The following is a 12,036-nucleotide window of genomic DNA, read 5'->3' on the forward strand; positions in this document are numbered from 1 at the left end:
TTCCCGTTCTCTCCGTGATCGCCAAAGAAATATTAGCTCGTCCAGTATCAACTATTGCTGTTGAGCAGACGCTCAGTGCCGGCAGCAATATATTGAATGAACGACAATCAACTTTATCTCCCGACTCATTGGAAGCCCAAGCATTACTGGACGATTGGACCAGAGCGGAGAAAAGAATCCAAGGAATGCAACTTTCAGATGACGAAGTCGAAAATTTTGATACTGAAGGGTAAATACAACAGGAACAAGAAATGGAAGTGAGTGAAAATGTAAAAGGATAAAAATGCAAAAGAACTACGTGGGTTTTGATTCCCCTAAAGGGATACGTAGGCAACTTAAATAAGTGCAAGCCCTTTTTTCCAATAAATTTTAATTTCTAATTTGTAATGTTTAATTTTTAATTTTTAATTTTTAATTTTTTATTTTTTAACATAATAATCTTGAACCACGACGAACCATGATGAACCGTGAACCGTAACTGTCTTAAGCGGTTAAGGTTAAGGGTCGACTTGTCTAAAACCGTCGAACCGGCGGTTCTGAACCGTCGAACCATCGGTTCCGAACTGTGGTCAGGTCTACACTTGAGGCTGCTGTCTTTCCCCTCATGGTCGTGGACACCCAGAGCTTGTCGGAAGTCAAGCACTCGAGCCAGTGACAGGGGCAAGCCATTGGCTTCTCGATTCCCCCTTTTGATCTCCACTATCGATTTCCCTGTGCACCTGTAACGACCACCCTTCTTACTACTACTACTACTCTCTAAGAGTGACCGTTACTTATCTACTAACTCTACTTAACCGGTTTATTAAAAATCACATGGAAAACCCTACCGAAAAATTTCGGCAGAGTCTCCCCTGTACCGGTGACCATTTCCATAATACAAGCATAATATACTCAGCCACAGGTGGCTGGAAATATATTTCAATCAACCACGCAGTTTAATAAGAAATGAAAACTAACCACAACCACGCAGTTTAATAATTCAAATCATGCGGATAATGAAAAACCGAAAACATAACTTCTTACTACATCCTTTCCTTATCAACTTAATAAGAAATCAAACTAATCACATTCTTAAACTAAATGAATTCCTTAGCTAAGTCCCAAGGACCTCCATAGTCCACACATCACACACTCCTCTTGCATCTCCTTGTCGCCTTCCTTCACTGTATCTTTTCTTTCCCTTTATCTGCAGTAGGAGGAAATGCAGTCTATAAGCATAAAGCTTAGTGAGCGCTATCTACTCACAAAAACTCAATATGCATATATATAAATAAAAACATGCTAAAACTGAATGTTAACATATAAAACTACTCATGCTCATATATAGCAAAGGAAATCATGCTAACTGAAATGCTAATCATTGTATAGCTAAATATACTCATAAACCAATAAGAGAAGCATACTAAACATGTAAAGCTACTAAACATGTAAAGCTACTAAACATGTAAAACTACTAAACATGTAAAGCTAAACATGCTCATAAGAATAAAACTATAACAGCATGCTGAAAGCAAATAAAACTAAACATGCTGAATAATCTAATAGCAAGAAACAAATAAAACTACTACTGAATGCTTCAAACAACAAGAAACTAAACTTTCTAATTCTAAACATATTTGAAGCTTGTTTCATTTGTTTCAAAACTTATACTTTAATACTTCAAAATAATAATAAAATTCTTTTGGGTCCGGCATTGTACCAATTTACGCGCATTCTTAATAAGAGTCGAGGTAGCTAATCTCGAAACTACTAAGGTTCTTCTAGGCGATCTTGTGCCTAGGGGCGTTCTAGGAGCCCACCCTTTGGACCTTGTGTCCTGGACCTTGTGTCCGGCACATGCCATTAAAAGTAAAATACTTTCTTTTTTAACTATAACTTCTTTATACTTGCCCTTACTTGGCATTTAAGCAAACACCTTGTGTGCGCTTTTGATATTCCACTTCTGGAATTAAGATCAAATTAAAGCCTTGGTCTTTCTTCGCTTATAACTTCTCATATTAGTCCAATAACAAAGGACTAAAAATAGGAATCAATACTGCTCATGTTAAAATGATAGCAAAGGAAACTGTACGTCTAATAGCAATAGAAAAGAAGTCTGCTCATGCTTACAAATAGCTAAGGAAAAGCTAGAAAAAGAAAACTGCTCTTCTATTAGCAATGTAAAAGAAATCTACTCATTCTAATTAATTCCAACAAAGTGGAACATAAGGAAAGGATGATTTCTGCTACAATCAAAAGTTACCACATGATATACTAAAGCATATGTTGTTCATGTCCAGTTAATGGCATACAAACCCATTCGGCAAAGCTAACATAGAATGATATACTTAAACACATGCTATTCTCAAATCTCCAACTATCTCAATGCTGTACTGTATAATCTGAAAGCAAAGAAAAATAGATCGAAGCTTAACAGAAAATCTGCATACAAAACTAAGTTTCTAAAAGCTTCCTCAGCAATTCGGAAGACACAAGCAGCAACAACTAACTCCTATAGCAAAGTATGAGTAGCAGTAACAATGTAATTGGTCACCTCCTATTACCTTAGCCTGTTTAGTGAAGCAAAACCAATTAACAAAATCAAAACTCTACCCATATTTCATACACTGCCATGGTCGACACTAAAAGGAAGGATCGTGAACAAGACTTTAGTGCAACCTATCTATCCAAGATTCCTCATCCAGTGCACGAAGAAACATCACAATGAAAAACCATGTTAAACAACATCTCAAACCCGTCCAAATCTGAAAACCTAACCCAAGATCCGAAATACTAAAATAACAACTAACGAATCTAGGGCTATTCCTGCTCGGCGAGAAAGCAAAGAAGAAAAGCGAAATCGCGGAACAACTCCTATTGCAGGTGAGTAGCAACTCACCTTTGCTCTTTAACTTACAACCGAAGAAATCGCTTCAAAGATTCGGAGAGACTTCAAAAACTCGTCGGCACAGCTGGTCAATCGACTTTTAACCGAAGCAAGGGGTCTCGGCTTCAATTCCTCAGCCGCGAACTTTTTTTCCAATTTATTCCCTAATCATTAACTATGCTATAAACTTAATTCTCACCATACAAGGTTAACAAAACCGTGTAGCTCAGCTGGTTGGGTCGGTTTTGCTTGGGTCAGTCCGACCCAAGGTCGTGGGTTCGAATCTCACCTTCAACGTTTTTTTTTAAACTTCTTTCTTTTTGTAACCCTACTAAACGATTTCCAAAAATTACGTAAAAATACTCTAAAAATTCCTAAAAATCTCTAGAATATTTTAAAAGTATTTCCAAATATTTTTATGGACTTTTAGAACTTGAAATAGGGAAAATTGGGTCGTTACATTAGGTGTTATTTTCTGGTCTCAGCATTAAGAGCATCAGTCTGACTCGTTCTTTCACTGTACTTACTAACTCTAGGCAAAGGTGAGCTAGCCTGTTAAATCTTTTAACCGCTTCTTCTACTGGTAGGTCACCTAGTCTAAATTCTATAAACTTCTCATACTATTTATTGGTGATCCGTTGACGGAAGACTTCTTCGTAAAACTCTGTCTCGAAGTCAACCCAGCTCATCTGATTGACTGCTCTCTTACTCTTAACTCGCTCCCACTACATACAAGCATCTCCAGATAGGCAAAAAGAGGCACACTTAATGGTATCAACCTTCTCGACTTCTGGTCAGTCAAGAAGCTCCATTGTGCTCTCAAATGTCTTGAACCAAGCCTGAGCATCCCAGGGCTCAGTCGTGCCTGAGAAACTCTCTGGCTTCAGTTTCAGCCACTGTATCAGATATGCTTCTTGTCTTCTAGGTGCTGTGGGGACTTCCAGGGCAACTAATGGGACTTCAGTCACCACTGGGGTCTCCATATTAATGGTTGGGGGGAGTGGGAGGAGCTGACTTCTGATTGGTCATTAGATTGGCAATCACTTGCTGCTGCTCGCTACTTGTCTTTGAAATTGAGTAACAACTTCAGAGAGAATAGGCCTAGGGGTTCTGGGCTCTTCGTTCTCCTAATCTTGGTTCTCAGTATAAACGGTACGGGGATGTCCTCTTCTTGACATCCAATTAGGCAAAGGAAAAAAAGACTAAATAGCTTCTCTAACCCTTTCTAATGATATATATATATATGAATAAAGAAAAGGGAAACAAAATCATCTATCTTACTTAAGCACTTAAAAACAAATACTCTATGTTGCAATTAATAATAAGGAAAGCAGAATAAAGAAAGAATTTTAAATACTTTCTTACTTGGAGACGGCAAGGATGATGCTGATATGTGTGTGATGCTGGAGAATGAAACTTGCTTTGATACCAACTGTAACGACCACCCTTCTTACTACTACTACTACTCTCTAAGAGTGACCGTTACTTATCTACTAACTCTACTTAACCGGTTTATTAAAAATCACATGGAAAATCCTACCGAAAAATTTCGGCAGAGTCTCCCCTGTACCGGTGACCATTTCCATAATACAAGCATAATATACTCAGCCACAGGCGGCTGGAAATATATTTCAATCAACCACGCAGTTTAATAAGAAATGAAAACTAACCACAACCACGCAGTTTAATAATTCAAATCATGCGGATAATGAAAAACCGAAAACATAACTTCTTACTACATCCTTTCCTTATCAACTTAATAAGAAATCAAACTAATCACATTCTTAAACTAAATGAATTCCTTAGCTAAGTCCCAAGGACCTCCATAGTCCACACATCACACACTCCTCTTGCATCTCCTTGTCACCTTCCTTCACTGTATCTTTTCTTTCCCTTTATCTGCAGTAGGAGGAAATGCAGTCTATAAGCATAAAGCTTAGTGAGCGCTATCTACTCACAAAAACTCGATATGCATGTATATAAATAAAAACATGCTAAAACTGAATGCTAACATATAAAACTACTCATGCTCATATATAGCAAAGGAAATCATGCTAACTAAAATGTTAATCATTGTATCACTAAATATGCTCATAAACCAATAAGAGAAGCATATTAAACATGTAAAGCTACTAAACATGTAAAGCTACTAAACATGTAAAACTACTAAACATGTAAACCTAAACATGCTCATAAGAATAAAACTATAACAACATGCTGAAAGCAAATAAAACTAAACATGCTGAATAATCTAATAGCAAGAAACAAATAAAACTACTACTGAATGCTTCAAACAACAAGAAACTAAACTTTCTAATTCTAAACATATTTGAAGCTTGTTTCATTTGTTTCAAAACTTATACTTTAATACTTCAAAATAATAATAAACTTCTTTTGGGTCCGGCATTGTACCAATTTACGCGCATTCTTAATAAGAGTCGAGGTAGCTAATCCCGAAACTACTAAGGTTCTTCTAGGCGATCTTGTGCCTAGGGGCGTTCTAGGAGCCCACCCTTTGGACCTTGTGTCCTGGACCTTGTGTCCGGCACATGCCATTAAAAGTAAAATACTTTCTTTTTTAACTATAACTTCTTTATACTTGCCCTTACTTGGCATTTAAGCAAACACCTTGTGTGCACTTTTGATATTCCACTTCTGGAATTAAGATCAAATTAAAGCCTTGGTCTTTCTTCGCTTATAACTTCTCATATTAGTCCAATAGCAAAGGACTAAAAATAGGAATCAATACTGCTCATGCTAAACTGATAGCAAAGGAAACTGTACGTCTAATAGCAATAGAAAAGAAGTCTGCTCATGCTTACAAATAGCTAAGGAAAAGCTAGAAAAAGAAAACTGCTCTTCTATTAGCAATGTAAAAGAAATATGCTCATTCTAATTAATTCCAACAAAGTGGAACATAAGGAAAGGATGATTTCTGCTACAATCTAAAGTTACCACATGATATACTAAAGCATATGTTGTTCATGTCCAGTTAATGGCATACAAACCCATTCGGCAAAGCTAACATAGAATGATATACTTAAACACATGCTATTCTCAAATCTCCAACTATCTCAATGCTGTACTATATAATCTGAAAGCAAAGAAAAACAGATCGAAGCTTAACAGAAAATCTGCATACAAAACTAAGTTTCTAAAAGCTTCCTCAGCAATTCGGAAGACACAAGCAGCAACAACTAACTCCTATAGCAAAGTATGAGTAGCAGTAACAATGTAATTGGTCACCTCCTATTACCTTAGCCTGTTTAGTGAAGCAAAACCAATTAACAAAATCAAAACTCTACCCACATTTCATACACTGCCATGGTCGACACTAAAAGGAAGGATCGTGAACAAGACTTTAGTGCAACCTATCTATCCAAGATTCCTCATCCAGTGCACGAAGAAACATCACAATCAAAAGCCATGTTAAACAACATCTCAAACCCGTCCAAATCTGAAAAACTAACCCAAGATCCGAAATACTAAAATAACAACTAACGAATCTAGGGCTATTCCTGCTCGGCAAGAAAGCAAAGAAGAAAAGTGAAATCGCGGAACAACTCTTACTGCAGGTGAGTAGCAACTCACCTTTGCTCTTTAACTTACAACCGAAGAAATCGCTTCAAAGATTCGGAGAGACTTCAAATCCCGCGGCTCCTTTTTGTTTCCGAGCTCCCTGGGTCGAGGTGGTCACATACGGGTGAAGATCGGCCAGAAAAAGCCTTCGCCGGCCGCCGGAGGGTGAAAACCCTAGCTCCTTCGTGTTTCCGCCCGAGAGAAGAACAGCGTCGCCGCGTGAGAAGAGAAGGAGATTTTTGAGAGAAGTTTTTGATACTCCGAAAAGAAACCTAAATTCCTTTTCTTATACTAAGGTTTAAACCGAACTATACCTTAAATATAATTCGTTCTTTCCTTAATTAACAAAAACTCGCCGGCACAGCTGGTCAATCGACTTTTAATCGAAGCAAGGGGTCTCGACTTCAATTCCTCAGCCTCGCACTTTTTTTCCAATTTATTCCCTAATCATTAACTGTGCTATAAATTTAATTCTCACCATATAAGGTTAACAAAACCGTGTAGCTCAGCTGGTTGGGCCGGTTTTTCTTGGATCAGTCCGACCTAAGGTCGTGGGTTCGAATCTCACCTTCAACGTTTTTTTTAAAACTTCTTTCTTTTTGTAACCCTACTAAACGACTTCCAAAAATTACGTAAAAATACTCTAAAAATTCCTAAAAATCTCTAGAATATTTTAAAAGTATTTACAAATATTTTTATGGACTTTTAGAACTTGAAATAGAGAAAATTGGGTCGTTACAACACCGACGCATCTTCAACTATGCCAAGCATGACCAGCCGACATTGCTGTTCCTCTATTCTAGCCATCACCTCCACTGCCAAGGTGCCCTCTACTATTTCGAGAAGGGGTTGTGGTTGGCTACTAGGGCTGACATCAGAGAGCAGGGCTACCACTCTCTTGCACACCTGTGACTGCGAGCAACAACCACTGCTACCATGGTTTTGGGTGCCATTCCCAGTTGCTTTAACCCCTGATTCAGTGATCTTGTTGACCATTGTGAGCCACTACTAGAGGAGCTATATGCAATAGGATCTTACATCTAAATAGATTTACATCAATATATTGGTTAAACTCTATCTTGGGTTTGATTAATGCAGAGGGTATTTGTTGTAATGGATTATGTAATTAGGTTAGGGTTTAGTTTTGTTGCCTGATTCATAGTAGAGATTTGGTTATAATCATATGCTATATTACATGATTCTAATTTGAGATAGAAGCTTAGATTTAAGGGCAATTCAGCATGATCTATTGATCAAGCGACTATTTATTTCTTGACCTTGGTAGTTCATTACTTTAGTGCATGGATTTAGTTAACTGATTAGGTTACTTTACCTTGACTCTACTCATATTTTATCTGAGTTTGATACTTACATGCTTGATTTTAAAGATAATCTATTTAATATCTATACGATCTCGTCTTTAGATATTCTTATTTTGTAGTGTACACACGTGTATTGTGTATACTATAGGAGTTATCATGCTAATTATGCATATGTTAGTGTGTACATGTGTATAAGTGTTGCTACTTATTGTATATATTGTTGGTAGACACCTGTTGGATCTTTTTATACATATAGATATATGTGGTTGATGAGTTATATTTCTAGGTATATCCATGTTGTATGTGCATACATGTCTGACTTATTTTATTGGAAATATCATGTTGATTTTACTTATGTAGTATTCACGTACATGTCTGGTATGTACTATTGAAAGTATCTTATTAATTATACTTATATTGTATGTATGTACATGTATGGTGTGTACTACTAGAGGTATCAGGTTGACTATACTTATGTTGTATATACATATATGTTTGGTGTGTACTAGCGGAAGTATCTTGTTGATTATTCCTATGTTGTATGAATGTACATGTCTGATGAGTATTATTGGAGGTATCTTATTGATTATACCTATGTTGTACATGCACGTATATCTGGTGTGTATTATTAGAGGTATCATGTTGATTATATCTATGTTATATGTACACATGTATCCAATATATTTTATTGGAAGTATCTTGTTGATTATACCTATGTTATATGTGCACATATATCTGACACGTTTTATTGGAAGTATCGTGTTGATTATACATATATTGTGTGTGCCTGTGTCTGGTGTATACTAATGAAGGTATCATACTGATTATACCTATGGTGGGTGTGCATACGTGTTTGGTGAGTATTATTGGATGTATCTGTTGGGGTTGTAAAGTTACAAACATAGTCCCACATTGAAAACACATGAGAAAGATCATGGGTTTATAAGAGAAAAGATATCTCCATTGGATGAGGCCTTTTGGGAAGAGCCCAAGAGCAAAACCATGAGGGCTTAAGCCTAAAGTGGACAATATCATACCATTGTGGAGATATCTAAATTCTTTTCGATCCTACAATTGGTATCAGAGCCTGAACTACCAGAAGATTTAACCACTAACTATGCACAAGAGCTATGGTCTGATTGAGCCATGTGAGTACAATATTGACCTCGAACAAAGAAAGTGGAGGCTCCTATGTCTAGATCAAGAGGACCAGATACCAGACAAGAAGTCCTAGTTGCGGCTAGGCAAGGAAATCCTAGTAGGTCGGGTGGACCGAGGGGCAGGAAGACCTGGTGGGTCGAGGAACAGACGTGGGAAGCATGTGGTCCTTTGTTTCAGGGGAGGATTGTTGGGGTTGCAAGGTTGCAAACATAGTCTCATATTGAAAACACATGGGAAAGATCATGGGTTTATAAGAGAAAAGATATCTCCATTGGATGAGGCCTTTTGGGAGAGCCTAAGATCTAAATCATAAGGGCTTATGCCTAAAGTGGACAATATCATACCATTGTGGAGATATCTAAATTCTTTTCAATCTTACAGTATTATATTGATTATACATATGTTGTGTGTACACAAGTGTCTAATGTATGTTATAGGTATTGTTACTTACTGTATATGTTGTCTGGTAGACACCTATTGAATCTTTTCATACATATAGATATATGTGAGTGTTAGATCATGTTCTGGATATACCAATGTTTATCATATTATGTATGATTATGTACCATTGTATAAAATTCATATACTCATGGTGTTGTTACTTACTGTATATATTGTTTGGTAGACACCTGTTGGATCTTTTTATACATATAGATATATGTAAGTGTTAGATCATGTTCTGGATATATCAATGTTTATCATATTATGTATGATTGTGTACTAGTGTATAAAGTTAATATACTCATGTTAATGTAGTTGGTTTCTATATAAGTAACACTACACGGTGTCATCGTCTATATATCCTGTCAATTAAGTCTTCTACGAGTGTCAATGATTGTGTCTCCACTATGATGTTGAGAGAGTTGACAGTGATTGTGATATGTATATCCTGTCAATTAAGTCTCCTACGAGTGGTTGTTGTTTATGTCTCCACTACGATGTTGAGAGAGTTGATAGTAATTATGAATTTTATATCCTATCAATTAGGTCTCCTACAAGTGGTTGACAATTGTGTCTCTATTACGATATTAGGAGAGTTGACAGTGATTGTGATGTGTATACCCTGTCAATTAAGTCTCCTACGAGTAGTTGACGATTATGTCTCCACTACGATGTTGAGAGAGTTAATAGTGGTTGTGATATGCTTGATGTGATTTTATCCTTGGGTTGTTATGTTGGATCATAAAGATGCTAAAAGGGAGGGTGAATAGAGTTTGTTGAAAATCACAAGTTAAAACGAGTTATGTAATGGAAAAGGGAAACAAACAACACAACACTAACAATGTCAAGTTTTACTTGGTTCAGAGTCTGTGACGACTCCTACTCCAAGGCCCGCGATCGTCGATCGCTTTCATTGGGAAATCACAATCAGTTCGTAAATGGATTATAAAGATCGAGTACATGAACTGAAAATAAAACTGTTATTGATAAACAGAAAGGAAATTGAAGAAGTATTTCATTTCTCGAACTTTGGAGCAACCTTTTAGTGTCGTTGGAGCCTTTTTGGAGCAGCACGCAAGAATGACACTTGTAACAGATGTTATATGAAGTTGTTGGTTAAAATCCCTTATATAGGCCTATTCTGAGCGCTTGGAACCCCTCCGGGCGCCTCGACCATGCTGACATGGCGACCTCTCGTTAAAACTTCTTCCACGAAGTTTTATACACCTCCGGGAGTTTGGACCATGCTAACATGGCGACCTCTCGTTGAAACTTCATTCGCAAAGTTTTATACACCTCTGGACGCTCAGACCCCCTCCAGACACCTGGACCGTTGACATGGGCTCGACCAGTCAACGCGCTCCAACTCAATTTCTGGATAACTTTTCTGGTCCTTGAGCCTGGACTAATTTTGGCCACCCGAACTGCCCGGGTGCCTGTCCAGGCACTCACCCGGGCGAGTTGGTTGGGCGCCTAGATCCCTTTTGGGCGCCTAGAGTACGGACCCCACGATCCCTTTCGGGCGTTCAAACTCCCCTTTTTCACACTTCTCCTTTCTATAAAAAAAAAAGAGTTAGTCTAATCAAATAAAAAAATATTTATCTTATTAAACAAAGTTAGCACGACATAATAAGATAGAAGTAGTAATTAAATTCTGTCTTATCAAGACTAGGATCTAATTAAGATATTAGCTTAGGTTTCCCAAATGGACCTAAGCTGGACCAACGCCTATAGTTCCCTCAATCAGGAGCGCATCCTCATTGGATCTCTCCTCTAGTTGCTTACCTATTCTTACCAACTGCAGTCGCTTGACTTGCCTTTGACCCACCAAATCTTCCTGCCAGTTGTCAGGTCTGCAGACCCAACTAGATTTTGATCGGTTGTCAGGTCCCGCGAACCCAAATGGACTTTCCGCCAGATATCCACAAACCTATCTAGACTTCGCATCAACTATCAGGTCCTGCAGACCTAGCTGGATTTTATCCTGGTGTCAAGTCCTCCAGATCTATCAACTCTTGCACACTTGGTTAAGCAATTAAACGACAAACACTATAATTTTAATCCACTTATCATTCATTAAAACCTGAATTAGATCATTAGTACAAATTATACCAACATGTTATACCCTGGGTTGTCCAATGATCTGTGGTAGAGTGTGTTAGGATCAAAATGTGCTAGAGGGGGTGAATAGCTCGTCGCGCTTCTCGTAGCTTGCTTCTTTGATGATGATATGCAGCAGAAAACACTCAAAGTAAGCTCCAATACTAACAACGTAGATTTACTTGGTATCCACCTCGAGAAGAGGTGACTAATCCAAGGATCCACACACGCGAGCACTCTCCACTAAGAAAATACTCCTTCTCGGTAACTATCGAAGGTGGAAAACATCGTACAAGACTCACACACGCATACAACTCAAAACAAGAAGAAATACAAACACAAACCTTACAAGGTTTACATACTTATGCTCTTTTCTTGATGCTTGGGAATGCAACTGCACTTTACTCCAAGCTTCAAGTGTTGGCGCTACTCGGAATTTCATTCTGTTTCCCCTGTACAAAAATTTGTACAAGCACAGAACTTTCCTAGCAACCCATGTGCTTTTCAGAAGTTAAACTTGGATTACAATCGAAACTTAATATTATTAATCCAAGTTCAATCCATGTG

This window comes from Zingiber officinale, chromosome 8A (genome assembly GCF_018446385.1).
Source record: "Zingiber officinale cultivar Zhangliang chromosome 8A, Zo_v1.1, whole genome shotgun sequence".
Taxonomy (NCBI): Eukaryota; Viridiplantae; Streptophyta; class Magnoliopsida; order Zingiberales; family Zingiberaceae; genus Zingiber; species Zingiber officinale.